This window comes from Takifugu flavidus, chromosome 14 (genome assembly GCF_003711565.1).
Source record: "Takifugu flavidus isolate HTHZ2018 chromosome 14, ASM371156v2, whole genome shotgun sequence".
Lineage (NCBI taxonomy): Eukaryota > Metazoa > Chordata > Actinopteri > Tetraodontiformes > Tetraodontidae > Takifugu > Takifugu flavidus.
In genome coordinates, this window is record NC_079533.1 from 3,774,963 (window position 1) to 3,792,717 (window position 17,755).

The 17,755-nt window shown below is 43.5% G+C and overlaps 1 protein-coding gene and 1 long non-coding RNA gene across 4 annotated transcripts in view; one reads left to right on the forward strand and one right to left on the reverse strand.

Annotated features, from left to right (window-relative positions):
- The window catches only part of abr (ABR activator of RhoGEF and GTPase), a 77,399-nt gene that overhangs the window by 55,396 nt on the left and 4,248 nt on the right, over positions 1-17,755 (forward strand). The gene's annotated exons all lie outside the window — the stretch shown is intronic.
- Positions 2,096-9,083, reverse strand: LOC130537764 (uncharacterized). Its single transcript, XR_008953685.1, has 2 exons — positions 4,027-9,083; positions 2,096-3,789 (listed from the first exon to the last, which is right to left on the reverse strand). It is a non-coding gene; the product is annotated as an uncharacterized LOC130537764 (long non-coding RNA).

Genomic DNA, 17,755 nt, shown 5'->3' on the forward strand with positions numbered 1-17,755 from the left:
CTCCAGACACTATCAAAGAGTAAAGGGGAGATATAAAAAGACCGTTTAAAGGTCAAAGCATCACTGTGTAACTTCTTATCTGTCAACTGTGCATTTATCATCCCGTTTAACCCTTGAGGTTGGTTCTTCCTGCCAGGATTCCGTGCCGAGTGTAGCAAAACCAGCGTCATAATTGCTGTTGATTATAACATTACATAACAAGGAATTGTGAAGGATTGACAACAGATGTATGATTTCCTACCATGAACACTGACATCAAACACTTGTGGACAGCGCAGAGCCAGCACAGAGAGATGGAGGAGGAGGGCAGCAGGAATGCGAGCCCCAGATGGTCGCCAATTATCCGACGCTGAGAGTTCCAGCGAGAACAAAGGAGCTCATCGCAGCCCGAAACGGGAAACACTCTGTACAGAGACACCGTGAATCTCTACACATATTTATACCATCCTTTTGTCTTGTCAAATGAGGTGGGGGTTCAGAAATAATTGGAAAAAAGTCTAAGTGGAAGGGTGGGGATTGGTAATTCAGCAGGAGAGAGATTCCTTGTTTCTCATTGTTTCAGCTGCTGAGTAGCTTTGGAGGCTTGGGGGAAAATAATGGAAAGGCTCCACAGTTAGAGATAAGAGCAGTAAACCTACAACTACACTTTAAAATGCAGTAAGACAGAACCCAGGAGCTGTTTTTTTTTGTTTGTTTGTTGTTGTTTTTTTAGATTAAAAGCACCAAACTCCCTTCTGTTCATCTAAATCCTGTTTTAACTTGTCTGGCTACTGTGGATCTGCAGATTCCTACACATTCAACAGAGGATTTTCACCTCTTCACTTTTTTCCACACTGGCTTCTAGCTGCTGATACACGGCAAAGCTCAGGATGGCGTTTGTCCAGGGTTCAGTCCATGACTTCAGTGGCGTAAAAGCCCATTTTCTGCTGTCTGCTTTGATTTATTGACACATTTTATTTAAAAAATATGTCATCTTAATTATCATAATTCATATAATGACAAGTTACATCTTAACATCTCCATTTTTTGTTTTGATTTTTCTGCAAAAAATATAGCAAAAAATAAAAAATCTGAGCCCTAAAGCTCAGCTGTAGCCAAGAGGGCTGGTCAACATACAGAAGATGACAGTTTAACCAACAGTCACGCGGGCAGGGCTTGTTTCTTCTACTAAGTTAAGCTTTGTAGTAACCTTTTGCACCACGACCGTGAATGCTCCCTAACCTCAGCAGAGCAACTGACAGATGGAACCACAGGGATTTTGATCCTTTATTACCCAGTCTGAGTCATAATAATGTCTTTTTTCTTAATGGAGAAACCAGTACATAAGAAGAAATAGATTTATCTGAGGACATCTGAGGTTCCTGACTGATAATGTTCTAGCTTTAATGTGATTGCAGCGGCTTCTATGAAGTCACTATTTCAAGTTGTCATGATTGCTTCAGTCTTTCTCGTTCAGTCTTCTGGTATGTAAGTGCTTTCCACAGACACCATTTTACTCCTTTTCTTCCATGATTATAATTTGAGTCACTGTCAGGATCTCTGCCCCCCCCGATGTAAATGTGCCTTTTTTAGGTTCCAAACCCTTGGAGACAGGACTCTTTCTTCCTCTCTCCCTCTTCTCTTTCATTGATGTTGATGTTGGCAACATTTCTTCCATATTAACGTAAATGAGCCTCAGCGGCACACTGTGTCCCAGCATCTGAGCACGTCTGGACTTGGCCTGGTTAAAGTGTTTAGCTGGTGGACCACTGCTATTCACTCCTGCATTCACATGTGATGAGTTTCCATCTGGAGCTGATGTTTGCTCTGGAGGGCTTTTTTTAAAATCATACACCAATGTAGGCTGCTGCTCAGAATCTCAGACGATCAGGAGTTGTGAGACTGTAGACTGTAACATGGCAAAGGCAGAATACTCATCATTCATAATTAAACATTCCTTTTATAATGACGTGTGTGAGGGCACACGTCACTGAAGGGTTGATACTTGGTGCTCAGCTTGTGAGAGTGAAACAGTAGATGATTGTTAATCAGTAGCTGAAGATTTTGCAGCTATTTCGGGTTTCTGTGAGCAGTTTTTGCATGTAAGAGTGTTAGACATAGATAGACAGACTTTATTTGTCATTAACATTTGCATCAAAATGAAATTACGATGCAATGGCTCAGTGCAGAACAGGAATGGCTCAAGAGTGTTGGTGAGGCATCTGCTGGTCCACCTGATCCAGCTATAGTGAGACGAGAGACAGAAACTCCATCAGTCACAAGCACATACATTGGATTTTCCTGCAGGTCAAAAAAAATAAGATTGGACGTGAATGCCTTCAGATGAGAGAAACACATTTTAGTCATAATATTAATAGCAATCTCAGAAGCACAGAGATTTAAAGTGAATGCAGTCTTAAAAAGAGTAGCTGGCATCCTGTGGGTTATGGTAGTATGGATATAAGAACTACTGTAAGATAAAGAAATATGAAAGAGACCATTTCCATCGGTACTGGTGGTATTTAGGATTTTTCAGCTTTGTATAAAAGAAACTACGGCCTTAAAAACCCAATTTACATTTAATAGGTCAGGTTTTCTTGACTGTGTAACTGAAAACAAAGGTTTTGACATATTCCCATGACATTATGCTGTTACTATGGCAGTAGTGTAAGTAGTGCCAGGCTTTGATCCTGCTTTATGACTTCCTGTCCCAGGGCAGGGGGGAAGAAACTGCCCCTTTCCTGTCTGCACTGCACAGACCAAATGACCTCAGAGCTCACCTCTCCACCGATGCCTCAGACAGTCACAGCATTCTTGTGTGTTTGCAGTAAAAATCCCCAACAAAGTTAGTAGTTTTCCAACAGCAGCATGTCCAGTATGGGTGTTGCTCCTGTTACACTGTAACAATGCTTTACTTGTGTAAAGACTCAGTGCTGACCACCCTGGAAGGACTTTGTCTTATCTCAGGAAACATGAAATTCCTCATTTGCTGCTTCAAAATAATGACAGTAATTATTCATTTGTGGATTCAGTTGATGAGTTATACCTTGTTCAGCCACAAAAACAACGTTTTTTTAATATGCGACCTCATTAGACCCCATTTGATAATAAAGATGAGGATGTAATTGTTTTGTATGGGAATATTCCCACTGCAACAGTGAGGAACAGCTTGTTGGCAGTAAAAGTGGTGGTAGATGCATCATGTAATACGTCAGGTACATGATGCTCTGAAAATGAAAATAAACCCCTTGGACAAGCAAATGATCACTTGGCTTGAAGCAGCCTGTTGTATAACCAGCATGTGTGCTGCGTGTGTGCGTGCGTGTGTGTGTGTGTGTGTGTGTGTGTGTGTGTGTGTGTGTGTGTGTGTGTATTTATGTTTTTCTGTACTGATCCGTCCAGTTGATGAACTGGAAGTATGAACCGGTTCCCTTCTGAAGTGTTGGGTGGGTGTTTATGAGGGAGGACCCCTCAAAGGTCTGTTTCACACTCCCAAATTGATTGAATGATGTAATGTACATTGTATAATATTCAAGAGAGGGATGTGTACCTGATAAACATACACCACGCACTGCAGAGGAGTTTGAAGGGGTTGCAGCTCTGTCCTCCTCACCTACCTCTTTAAAAACCATAGTTTTGGCTCAGTCACTGTGATGGCTGCTCTTCAGCTCTGATCAGGTAGAGACCACCAGGATCCCACTTTGATACTCCTCCATTAGTGGGCGCTTCACCACACGATCGATGCATCAGCTGCTAATGAGGTTGTTGACTGTGTGCCAGTGTTGATGGGGGAAGAAGAGAGTCGAGGTCCTAAAATCCCAACATTTTTGTCACTTACACTTCTGCCAGAGTCAGCTCACATTCTTGGTTACTATATGTTGACCAGTAATATTACCACTTCTGGAATATCAGTGCACTGATATAATAGCACTGGTGCTAATTATTGCTTAATTTTCTAAGGAATAAGGAATATTATTAAGTAATTGGCTCAAGGAGTTTTCTGTTTTGAACTCTGTCATGCATTTATGTTGTGTAATACATTCTTACCTAATCTTGAGTCCTTTGATATCATACTAGCGTAGCTTCATCCCTTTAGTCCGCCCGGCCTACCCTCCCGTCGAGTCGCGTTCCAGGTGGCTGCGTCCCATCAACCACGGGTTTACACCTCAGAGTGAATTATTCAAGCAGGTCCTGTGTGAGGCAGCTCTCTCTTCATCACTGAAACTAGGTCAGACTGTTCAGATGTTGCACAGCCACGCACCAGTTGTGCAAGGCACAGCACCAAGATCTGAGCTTCAATCCCCTGGATTCATTCACAGGCCAAATATCACCCCAGCTCGTATGGGTAAATCACACCCACCTCCAGTCAACATGGCTGACTGCTACACAAACATCCTCATTTGCTCTAGTGAAACAAACATTTTTAATAGCAGGGAAACATCGGGAAATCTTGTCTGTGTACACATATTAATAAATCTGAGACTCTACTCAAGTATTCTATCCTGAAAAGCAATGATGGCTAAGTCTTATTCCTTATCAACTCCTCCCTTTCTGATGTTGAGCTAATAACAAATAAAATCTAATGAAATAGGTCAGGTGGGGAAAAAAAGAGATTCCATCCTTGGAAAAAGCACTATTTTAATTTTGTAAATTCACTTTGAGCCAAAAATTATGATACGGATGGCTTCTCCCTGCAGCGCTTCAGTGCGCCGTGAAAACAAAGAGCATGGATTAGAGTCAGGGAATAATTCAGTGAGCTGCATGACTGCGGAGACTGACCTCATTGTTTGAGTGAAGGTTTGTCAGAGGTCTTACTGCCCAACCATTTTCTCTTGCATCAGTCTGCTTTTTGTGCTCTTTTTAAATTAAGTGTTTCAGTCGCTGCGTCACAGCCTTTGGCTTAACCTGATTTCCTGAATTTAAAAATAATAAATGAATTGATATCTGTGCTCAGAGAGGCTGTAAATTATCAGCTATTCATTATCTTCCCATTTCGATGCTTTGTTTTGCCACCCACATGTCCTCATCTGGACCACACCCAACACCCCACAGCAGAACGGAGCTCTGTGCTGATAAAACCTTCACATGGCCCCTCCTCTGTTCTTCAGTCTTTACCCTCCTCACTTTTGAGTGCTCGATAAATGATGGAGCAGTTAATCTAAGGATGCCCCCCCCGACACCTCAGATGAAAGAGAAGCAGGCATAATCTGCAGAGCACCCTTGGGCTGATTTCCCACCCTACCGCAACCCCCCCCCCCCCCTCCCCGCCTTGCACTCCCAATTTAGAGCTCCCACTGTACCCTAAAGGTCCCTCCGTCAAAAGCCCCTCTTATGTAGACACATTCACACATTCTTTCTGCATCCTCTTGCCAGAGCCAAGTAAAGGCAGCGGGGAAAGATCAAAGATGTAGAACAGGTCATCCTAAATGTTTGTAAATAGAGTAATCCAGTCTCGGCACAGCTCAGAGCTGTTCACAGCTGCCCACCTGCCTTCGCCACTTCCAGCGCGACGGACATGCTGAATATGCGTCACTTTGTCATATTTGAAGTATATGACAAATTATCAAATAAGATTTACACAGATATTTAGCATTGAAATTTGCATTTCACACATAAAAGGTTGTCTGTAATGAGCACACACAAGAGGCAGCAGCTCTGCTTCACCTCATCAAGATGTCGCCTTTCTTTTGATTTTTCTTGTCACCGATAGATTCTACGACATAATTTTCAGTATGTTTTGAATGGATTTTGTCGTCATTTATTAAATATACAATCATTTCTCTAAGACAAAAAAAACAATAATAATGCTGTCATCATGGTGTCTTAAACTATGGAAGTTATGTAAGCTCACACACAGAATGTAAGAAAATGTGAAGAACAATATTTATGTGCAGATGTTTTCTGCAGCTGTACACTGTTCTTAGGAGAGCTTGTTACCAGCGAGGACCCTGAAATGCAGTAGCTACTGCAGAATCAAGGCCTGCATGAATTCCAGGCTGATCGATCATTAATTTATCTTCTGGAACTGGATAAAATGGATGCTGTAGAAGAGCAAAATCCACTGAATCTCAATCAGGGAGTGGCTCTAGTGTCAGATGGGAAGTTTTTGTGGGAACCTCCCCCATGTCTGCAGAGCAGGTTCATGAGGGGCTGCGCCACCGAGCACATGTATAATGTAGAACCCAGGACTGATGTCAAAGTGTAAGAACTGTGTACATCTGTCCTCTCACACATTCACGCTGTCATGTAGAGCAACCATTCTGAGCATATTTGACCTGCAGAGTAACTAACTCAAATTTGGGACATTTGTTAATCGATGTATCCACCCAGTGTAATTTGTTAAATTATAACTGCAGAATAAAGGGTGCACCACAGCTGCATTTTTACTAATTACCCTTTCTTGACTAAATTCTCTTATTCCCATAAGAACTTTTCAACTCATCCCCCTGCTGGCCTCCTCCTCCCGAAGCTCCATCTTTCTTCTTTTTATCATTACCCTGTCTCCCAAGCTCAAGGCCCCCACACACTTCACCCCCTCTTATTCCATTAATGTATTGATTGTTTTTCAGTGCAAGGGCAAAAATCCAAGTTCCCATCAAATCCAAGCCAGCTAAAAGTCTGTTTATCCAACACGGACAAAATAAAGTAGTTTTAATTCAAATGTTGTAGAATAACAGTGATCTCTACTGGGGTTACAGTGGGCAAACTGTGTTCTGGGTTAGCGTGCACTACAGTATGAAGATGTGTTTTTAAGCCATTAATAGTGAATGGGTGGCCTCTCTTAGCTATACGAACTGCAGGAGTTCATCCATGTGTGTTTGTTCACTCCATAGTTTATCTGGTGTGAACTGTTGGACCCTGGGTGACCTGTCAAGCATAGACACACAAATCCCCCCCTTGTCAATGTGTTAGTATTCACAGGGTACAGGAGGGGAAGAGGCTCCTTTAAAGAAGTACAAGGCGGCACAGTGACTCTTGAATCCCTGCACTTTATATATGTTTACGTTTCAGTCTGATTTTCTTGACATTGGACGGTGCAGGTCGACCCCTCGCCTCATTGGTGTGGACCTTCCAGTTTCAAACCGTCTAATTCGTGACGTATCAAGCATGCACATACTTTAAAAGACTCATTTATTCATGTTACGTGAGGACTAATTTACCTCAAATCCAGATGGCTGTTGCATTGTGTTCTCTTTCATTTCTATCACCCTTTCATGAATTCAACATCTGTCAGCTTTTGCGGGACTCTTTTCCACATGAGTCCATTTGTTCCACTGTTACCTGGGGATAGTGAGCAGAAAGAAAAACTTTTCCATCTTGATTCCACTGTGGGCGAAATGTTACTAAGCCAAACCCGCATTTTTGTTCAGTGTAGCCCAGCAACAGCATGAATATCTTAATGAAGGTTATAGCCGTCCAGTCTAAACATGGACGTTGTCATTACTGTAACCAGGTTTAACATATATACAATTAAAACACACCCATCTACAGTATTCTCCGTTCTTATTATCCTAAAAATATATCCTTTCCCAAAGCCGCCCCCCCTCCCAAAACAAACCAGTTTTCCCAGACAATCTTTCCGAGATGTGACGCAGGGAGTGTCACAACTTAAGGAACACAGAGCTCCTTAAGTTATAAATAATCTGTGGTGTGGGTTGTCTGAGGTCTCATATACAACCCTCCTGATCCTTCTGCTCCTCCTCTTTCTCCTCCTACAGAGACAGACATCCATGCCTTTTTGCTCTTGTTTCCTCTCTGTTTCCTACTCTGTCTCGTTTTACCCACAAACACCAGCCCACATGTTGTTACAGCCTGGTATCATACTGCTGACTGACTGTGTGGTTTGTCAGTTTAGAGCCCAACAAACATTTCCAACAGTATAAACGTAATGATCTGACCAACTATTTTCAGCTATTTAACAAATCAAATCAAATCAAATCAATCTTTATTTATATAGCGTCTTATACATTTAAAATTGTTTCAAGCCGCTTTCCAGAATCCCAGGGCCTAACCTCAGACAAGCAACAGTGGCAAGGAAAAACTCCCCTTTAACAGGAAGAAACCTTGAGCAGGACCAGGCTCATGTAGGTGGACCCTCCTGCTGATGGCCGGCTGGGTAAAGAGAGAGGAGAGGAGAGGAAGAGGGAGAGGGAGAGGAAGAGGGAGAAGGAGGGGGAAGAGGCGAGGCGAGGCAAGGCGAAGCACAGATCACAGATCACAGAGCAGAGCACAGAAACACACACAAAAATACACTATACAATGGGTCAGCGGGACCGGAGGTCATCATGCAGCTCCGAAAGCGGCGATACCTGTAAATAAATAGAGAGGGGAGGGGGGGAGAAGCAGAAAAACTACAAAGGAATCATCATAACTAGTCTGCTTGATGAGGAGGAGGAAAGGAGAGGAAAGGAAACCATGACCCAGTGGGGTGACAGAGGCCTGTCAGATGATCATGTTTCCAGACCCCGGCAGCCTTGGCCTATAACAGCATAGCTAAGATGTGACCTAACGATTAGACGACCCCCTAAGTACCAGTATGATAATTTGTCTGTCTATGATAGTAACTGAAACTACAGAATTAACAACAATAAGCTTTTTCAAAGAGGTAGGTTTTGAGTCTGATCTTAAAAGTAGCGATGGAGTCAGCCTCCCGTACCTGGACAGGGAGCTGGTTCCATAGCAGGGGGGCCTGGTAGCTAAATGCTCGGCCCCCCATTCTACTCCTAGAAACTCTGGGAACCACACATAGACCAGCATTCTGAGAGCGGAGCGGTCTATTGGGCTGGTAAGGTGTCACTAGCTCCTCCAGGTAGGATGGAGCTAGGCCTCTGAGGACCTTGTAGGTCAAAAGAAGGGTTTTAAAACTTATTCTAAATTTAACGGGCAGCCAATGAAGCGACGCCATTACAGGAGTTATGTGATCTCTTTTGTCAATACCTGTCAGAACTCTGGCTGCAGCATTTTGGATCAACTGGAGGCTTCTTAAAGAGTTGTTTGGACACCCTGATAATAAAGAATTACAATAGTCCAGCCTGGAAGTAACAAAAGCATGAATTAACTTTTCAGCATCATGCCCTGTCAGTAGCTTCCTAATCTTTGTGATGTTCCTCAGTTGAAAAAAGACACTTCTAGAGACTAATTTAATGTGTGAGTTGAAGGAGATATGTGGATCTAAAACACTGTGACTCTTAGTTAATTTGGCCACAGTGCTGAAAAGAAACCTGGGGTTGCTCTTATTTTCCTCAATTAAAGAAGAAAAATAAGCTGTTCTAGCCTTGAGGAGGGCCTTTTTGTAAACCAATAGACAGTCTTTCCAGGCTACATGATAGCTGTCTATTTTACAAAAATGCCACTTCCTTTCCAGTCTTCACACTTTCTGCTTGAGGGTCCTGATATGTGAATTATACCCGGGGGCACACCTCCTCTAATTTACTATTTTCTTTTTCAAGGGGGCAACAGAATCAAGCGTGATTCTCAGTGAGGTTGCTGCACCTTCCGCAATAGAGTCAACCTCAGCAGGGCTAATTATAATGATTTATCCCTGGGGAAACACATGGTGGTCCTGGGATTAGCACAGGGATCACTTCCTTAAACTTTGCTACAGCATTATCTGAAAGACATCTGCTATAGTAAGACTTTGTTCTGAGCATAGAAGAATCCTTAATCATAAACGTGAAAGTGATCAAAGAATGGTCTGACAGGAGTGGGTTCTGAGGGAACACTGACACATGTTCTACCTCAACACCATAAGTCAGAACTAGATCTAAGGTGTGGTTGAAGCTATGAGTTGGTTGGTTTATCTGCTGGAGGAAACCAACTGACTCAAGTAATGAAATGAAGCCATTTCTAAAGCTGTCATTTACAACGTCTACATGGATATTAAAGTCTCCAATGATAATGACTTTGTCCGTTCTAAGGACCAAGTCAGATAAGAAATCAGAGAACTCAGACAGGAACTCTGAATGTGGCCCAGCAGGGGGCCGATATACAACTACAAACAGAAGTGGCTTTTCTGCCTTCCAGTTCAGATGGGTGATGCCAAGAGTCAGGCTTTCAAATGAACTGGAGCCATATTTTGGTCTAGGATTAATTAATAACTTGGAGTGATAGATTGCTGCCACTCCCCCTCTTCGACCAGTAACACGAGGAATATGATAATTAAGATGGGTAGGAGGAGTAGATTCATTTGAGCTAACATACTCCTCCTCCTGAAGCCAGGTCTCAGTAAGACAGAATAAATCAATGTGATGATCCGCTATCAGGTTGTGCACTAACAGGGATTTACACAAAAGTGATCTAATATTTAACAGTCCACACTTAATTGTGATATTAGTTTCTCCAACTTGTGCTTAAGTATTAATTTTAATAAGATTATGGTGAATGACCGCTCCCCTGCTCTGTGCTTGGTGAACTTTTAACCGTGGAACAGACACTACCTCTATAGTGTTAAATATATTATTGTTGGTGGATGAGGGTTCTAAGGAAGCAGCAGAGAGGTGTGTAAGACTACAACTCTGCATCCTGGTCTGGACCCTGGATTGTCAGGTCACTTTGGGTCTAATAAAATTAGACAAATTACTAGAAATGAGAGAGGCACCATCCCGTGTGGGATGGACACCGTCTCTCCTAATCAGACCAGGTTTTCCCCAAAAAATGCTCCAATTGTCTATAAAGGCCACCTGGTTTTCGGGGCACCACCGTGACAGCCAGCGACGGAGCGACGACATGCGGCTAAACATCTCATCGCTGGCCAGATTGGGGAGGGGACCAGAGAATGCTACGGAGTCCGACATCGTTTTTGCGTAGTTACACACCGACTCCAAGTTAATTTTGGTGACCTCCGACTGACGAAGCCGGGTGTCGTTGGCTCTGACATGAATAATAACTTTACCAAATTTACGTTTACGTGTCGCCAGCAGCCGTAAATTTGCTTCTAGGTCGCCCGCTCTGGCCCCCGGAATGCACTTGACTATGGTCGCTGGAGTCGGCTTCACGTAGCGCAAAACTATGAGTCGCCAATTACCAGGGTCGGTTTCTCAGCGGGTGTGTCGCCAAGTGGGGAAAAACGGTTAGCCACGGGAAGCGGGTGGTGGTGCACCGTGGGCCTTTGTTTTGGGCTACGCTTCCTACGAACCGTCGGCTAGCCGGCTGCTCGGCTGCTGCCGGGGGACCGCTAGCTGAAGCTACGCTAGGCGGCTCCGCAGCAGCTACCTTCTCATGGCTACCTGACGCAACTCCAGCTAACTCCAAGCTGCGGAACCGCGTCTCAAGCTCGCTAAGTCTCACCTCCATAGCCGTAAATAAACTACACTTTCTGTACCTATTCCCTTCACTAAGGGAGGCAGAGGAGAAACTAAACATTTCACACGCTGAACAGACAAAGACACCGGGTGAAACAGACGGTGAGGCCATGCTAACGCTAATAATCGGCGAAGCCCTGTATTTGTTTAATATGGGTTGTTTTTCACTGTTGTTATCAGGTGACTAGAATGTCCCAAGTGTTCAAATTTTAATTAAAGTGAATACAACACACAAAGTGTTCAATATTAAGTGAATACAACACCCCGTCCACAATGCAACCAACGAACGATTGAGAAGACAGGAAGTGACGCAATATGTTACCTTCTGACGCCGTTTCTGGACTGGACCACATTATGGTATTCCTTCAGCAACCTGCCAGCTGTAGCCACTGACTCTGATGGGAGCTTACAGACTGCCTTCCATCTCTGGAGGCTTTCAAATGCATCCTTGTGTCTGTGACCTTTTCCCCAGCTGAATATTTCTTCGACTTTAATTTAGACAGGATGACACACAGCAGATAGAGATTGAACCTGACAGACACATGCATGCACGCACACACACACTCTCCCCCTCTTATTGTTCTACAGTACACAGGGATACGCCTCTTAAGAGCAGCAGGACCGGCTGTCCTGAGGAACAGGAACAGTAGATTGCTTTGTGTACGCGTGGACATCTGGGAGAGGAAAAGAGGATATTCTGAAGTCATATTTGTAGACTGCAGCCACCTGGGTTTCTGTTTTCAATGCCGCAGTTCAATAATGAACAGAGGCTGGGTTTCATGTTTGGCATACGATCAGATATCAGTGAGCTTGGGAACGATTAGATGTTCAGCATTTGAGTTGTGTTTGTATCAGGCAACCAGCTCTAGTAAAAAATGGCATTTCAATCTTTTCAGTAGCCTAATAAAAATATCATTCTCAGGGTACACCACAGCTCTTTTGTTGTCATTTACATTTGGAGCCGTGCAGTAGAATTAGCATTGTGGTTCTAGAATATGCAGAAATAGTTTTTATTCTTGCACGTCTGTTCTCCACTCAAATCAGGCATTTATATTTTCATATTGACATCCTGCTGTATCTTTGCTGCCACTGCAGTTGTTTTCCTCCCCTTAGTTCTATAATCTTCCACAACTCTCATTTCTCACCCAGTTTTTCACTTTCTCTCCATCATCTCTCTGCTTACTCACATCCTGGGTGCTGCTGACCAGCTCTGGGAAACCAAACAAAGCATTCAGCAATGCCTCCATCCCTCCTTCATTCTTCCTCTCCACACTCTATTTTAATTCCACGATCTGTTTATTGCTCCCTCTCTCCCTCCCTCCTCTCTTTGGAGGTGTGTCCATCAACATCTGGAGAAGCAGGGCTGCTCAGTGACAACAGGAGTTCAGTCACTCCCCTGAACCCCCGCCCCCCTCTCTCTCTCTCTGTTTGCCGTAGTAGAAGTCAGATTGCTCAGTGAGGAGATGTTAGCAGCTGACGGTGGAATAAGCTGAGAGAAGGACGTGGAATTACCAGCTTTATCAGGGAGACAATGGCTGCATCCCATTTTGCTGCCTGTCTTTACTCTTCATCTTTTAACGGGAACATCTGAAAACCAGCTGTTGGATACACTTTTTTCTGCCGGTGAATTCCTGAAGCCGCTCTTCAGCTGGTGAAGCCATCGTCCAGAGGTTCTCTTCACTCCAGCTCCCCCCCCCTCTCTGATCTGAGGTACCACTCTGTGGAATTCAGAGACTTCTGGGATGACGGAGATTCTGGTATCCGATGTGAACTTGAACTCTGTGTGCGACCGTTTGGAGCAGCACTGTTTCCTGGACCAGAACCAGCAAAACTTGTCCGGACAGCCCCAGACTCCTGTGCTCACAAGCCACAACAACACCGGGGCCAAGCTGTGGGGTCGCGTGCGCAGCAAGCTGCTCAGACAAAAGGTCTCTGACTGACATGTGCACACACACAGGCTGTCATTCCTTTTATTTTTGTCTTTCCTGCTGTCCTATTTATCACTCTGTCACTTCCATCTGTTTGCGCTGTCATGCTCAGTGTGTTCCTCTCCATGTGCACGCCATCACCCCCAAGGGTTTTCTCTTTAAATGCACGTTGGCTATTGTTCTCATCTGATGCTGCACTGACTGTCGAGGCTGTCATCCAGCACTGTGGGATCTGCCATCCCACCAGCCTCATTAAAAACAAAAAGCACTTCTGCTAGCTTATTGTGACATGTAGTATTTGTTTGCCACAGCAGACTGTTTTCTACTTTGATACTTGACGGTTTATTTACCGATGAGGTGGAAAATCACCATTTTACAAAAATTTCCAAAATTTTGAGACAATCAGCCATAGAAAATAACTGTGACGTCACTCATTCGCCTTTGCTACACATGTAGCTCATGCAATTTCATAATTTCATCCCCATCACTCCCAATAAGCTATTAATCACACATTTGTGATATTTCCACCTAAACTCCTAAAGGATTTTTTGTTGGAACAGCTCTCTCTGCTGTTCGTTTTAAGAACTGCTCTCCCGACTAAGCTGCGAGGAGGGATTTAACACTTTATTTTCCGTGCACATTCCAGAATATTTTTTTTGGAAATCATAACACATCTTTTGTGACTATGTTGCTGATTTTTAGCAGCTGTTCTAAATTGCTTCAGTTTTTGATAAATGAACATATTTTTTAGGGGCTCCGTTTGGTTAAATATGATGCAGGGTTTACCTCTTGAATTTGGTTCTAAAAATAGATGGAGCTGTGCGTGGTCATTTTGTGTTTTGGCCTGTTATATGTGGTGCGTAAGGATATGTTTATTCAGTAGTCATCAGCCCTTGTTTTCATCATGGCCGCCTCAGTGGAGTGATGACCTGTATTTTGTGTGCATGTTAAACAGCACCAAAGAAAAAAATCAGCATTGAGAGTCAGTCTGACCTTTGCCTGAGTGTCTTCCATTTTTCATCGAAGGCCTGAGGAACACCACTGGTCATACCAAGCGGGATAAAGTCGGGATACAAACTAATCCCAAATGTAACTGTCGTGACCTGCGGCTCATTTATTGATTCCTCTTTGTGCTGTAAGATATCAAACAGTGTGATCGCTGAGGTTTCAGCTCTCCGATAGCTGCACATATCTTCTGACACAGCAATGAATTTGGGAAGAAAATTATAACCTCAGTATTAATTAAATTAGTTAATGTAATTTTTACAAGTCATGACTTGACCTTTGGCCTCCAGTACTGTGGGGCCTTAACTAAGTTGGATGCAGATTTAAAGGTTGTGGATGTTACATAACAGAGGACATGGCTGCACACCGGGAAGATAGTCCTCTGCGAGCTGAAAGTGGCACCTAATTAAGATGTGATGTGATAAGATGGGAGGCTGTCTGGGAGCAGAACCAGGTATAATGTCTGGAAAACATCCCAGCACAAGAACAAATGTTGATTAGTCTGTGATTTCACAGGTCTGCTTTTATTTAATCTTGTGAGATTATAATCATTTTAATGAAGAGAACAATGGAGCTGTTCCATCAGCTTAGCTGTGGGAGGGAACACATTTGAACCATCATCACCTGTCCTCCAGTTTCCTCCTTTTAACCCACATGTCATGTGTTTTTCTATTTAAGTGTGTTGATTAGTACAGATGAGATATTAGGGTTTCATTTTTCCCGCCTACTTAAAATGCCAGCCGTGCCTCTAATGGCTTTTTATATGGGCCACATAAATCTCTCATCTGCCTCTCTGTATGCCTTTATTGGCTCCAACCCTCCTCCGTGTGCAGCATGTGCAATTGGTTAATGAGCTCCAGGAATGGAGCAGCAGGTCAGTAAAGCATTCTCAGGTTGTTCCCCACAATTACCCCCCTCTGGGATGAGTCCAGGGCTGCGATAGACTGCACGTGCGCTGTCTTTAATCACAGCACAGCATTAATCATATAATTAGGTGGTAAAAGCTCTGGGTTGTGGGCTTCTGTTGTGTTCCAGTCATGTTTTAATCGTGGACCTGGCTTTGATTAATGGCAAGAACGCATGATAGATCCATGAACATGTAGATTTATCATTTTAAAGCGGGTACCAGTCTCCTAGCCCTCATCAGAACTGAAGTAAGACCCTTCATCTCTATACGGGAGGTCTGATACCTCACACTTAACGGACTTAAAGACAATAGGATCACACATCTCCTGAGCAGTGACCTGATGAAGACCTCATGTCCAGTAATAACAAACGACATCATACTGTAACAAAACAGGAGGCTGCTCAGAGGAAAACTCTTTCTCTCTGGTCTTGAGTTTTGTATGGCGATAATTCATGATTCTGGGTTCAAGCTGCAGGCGGAGTCAGGTCATGTTGCATAAGTGCAGTACGTATCTGTGTTGTTGCTGTGCACAGACCAGAGTATCACACTCACTGCCTGGAGAGATGCAAGGCTGCTCCGCAAATCACAGCCCTCTTCTGTCTGACAGCCTGCACCGATTGGCTCAGCCAGCCAACTTCAGGACGACGGCAACATGGCAACCGAGTCACAGACCTCACATGCCAAGGGTGACATCAGCTGCTGCTGAGTAAAGGGCCTGCTGTCATTGTGCTTATGTGGTTAATTTGACTAAAAATAGCCACACTGCTTGCATTCTATGAGGCAAATATACCATCACTCCACGGGCAAGCTGATAGAAAAATAATTTCCTATAATCCTGATAAAAGCAGCTGCCAAGGCATTAATTAGAACACAGTGAGCTGTGTTCTAATTAAAGGCCTAATAAAAAGCCTTCTGCAGCTGAATGAATATGTAATCAGCTAGAGGACAGCAGTGGAAACTGTAATGAAACACAAAGGAGATATTAAAAGAGAATTTGATTATTTTAGCACATCAGAAGGTCAGGTTGTGTTTTGAATATTCTAACTCGTGTGCATGATGTCTCCAGAACAGCAGCAATGGCCTAATTATGTGTAGTTTCCATTATGCATGCATTTTCAGTTAAACATTGTTTAGCATTTCTATTTTTCAGCACACTCAGATCTTTTCTTTATTTATATTGCCAATGTCACTAGGAGATTCATAAAAAAAAACCTGATGCGTGTGCACAAGTCTCTCAGCATATGGACCTAATTGCCACCCAATGAGCAAATAACAGAACAGACATTCCAGATGCAGGATTTATCCAGAAAATAACTCGATATAAATGTGTTTTTGTGCGCGTACTTCTGTCCTCTGTCAGGATGGCCCTTCTGCCTGCTTTTTCCAGAGGAACATAATACCACAGAGGTCCCCCTGGCATAAACAGGGCTGATCCAGACTGTCTGTCTGTCTGTCCTGGGGTCGCCTGTGCTGCTCTTCTATGGATGTCAGTCCCACAGCCAGATGGTCAACAGCCAGTTCCTGTAGTGTCGGGGTCATCACGCTCGCTTAACATGCGAGCGGTCCTCAGTTTGAGACCGGGCGGGAACAGCCCGCTGCTTTTTAGATAAATGAGCAACATTTTGATTATGTAATGATTTACAGCTCTGTAAGTTGACTTTTTCCACCTTGACAGACCCAAGGTTCAAAACACCCTGAAATCAGGCACAGTTGCGCTCCCAGTCAGTCGCCTCCACTGTAGTTACATTCAGACTGGCCTCCAATGTTCAAACAAACATCTGAGGGATGATGAGGATGTGTGTGTGGGTATACACGCCGCCTGTTCTACACGTGACAGAGAAGAAATAAAAACCCAGCTGGTCCCCAAACCCGCTGCGCACTCAGATACAGAGAAATGAACTATACGACTAGTTCATTTCATAGAGCCTTGATAGATTCTCACAGATCAGCAATGAACTTTGCTGCTAAGTCAGCAGCATTCTAATCAAAACCAGAAAGCTTTCATTAAATATCAGGTCAATAAAGGTCAATCCATCTGTAACTGAAAGGTTAGATTTTCTCCTTCAATCCTTGGTAAATACACAATACTTGGACATTTATAGGACACATTTCTGTCTCAAAGAAGAGGGTCAGGCTTTTCTTCTTTTAAGTATTTTTAACTTGCATGAATCCAGCTAAGCACTGAGTTCTGAGTGGGGTCAGTGAGTGTAGTTGCTGGCACCTTTGTTTTTACAACCCTATTATAGTGCATTCCTCTTAATAAGCATTGTCAGGAATTAGCAGAGGCTAACAGGGAGTAAATAGGTGAGTGTTTTTTTTAATTGGACTGGATCTTTGCCCAGGTCTTTTCTTGGCTGTTCCTATGTAAATGCACAGTTGCAAAGCTTAACCTGGGCCTCTTCTCAAACCCAAAGCCTGCTGCTGGGAAATTTGGGCTCTAACAGTTAAAAGAATGGGTGAAACCCCTGCCAAATGGACTTTTTACGAGCTAAGCAAACAGGCTCTGTTGGAAGTTTTAACAACTGCAGCCGAATGCTGACACTTAGAGGAGTGTACTGCTCTTGTGAGTATTTTTGTCTCTCTGTCGTACACATCACTCTGCACGTTTGGGCTATCTAACTCGTTGTGCACTAATA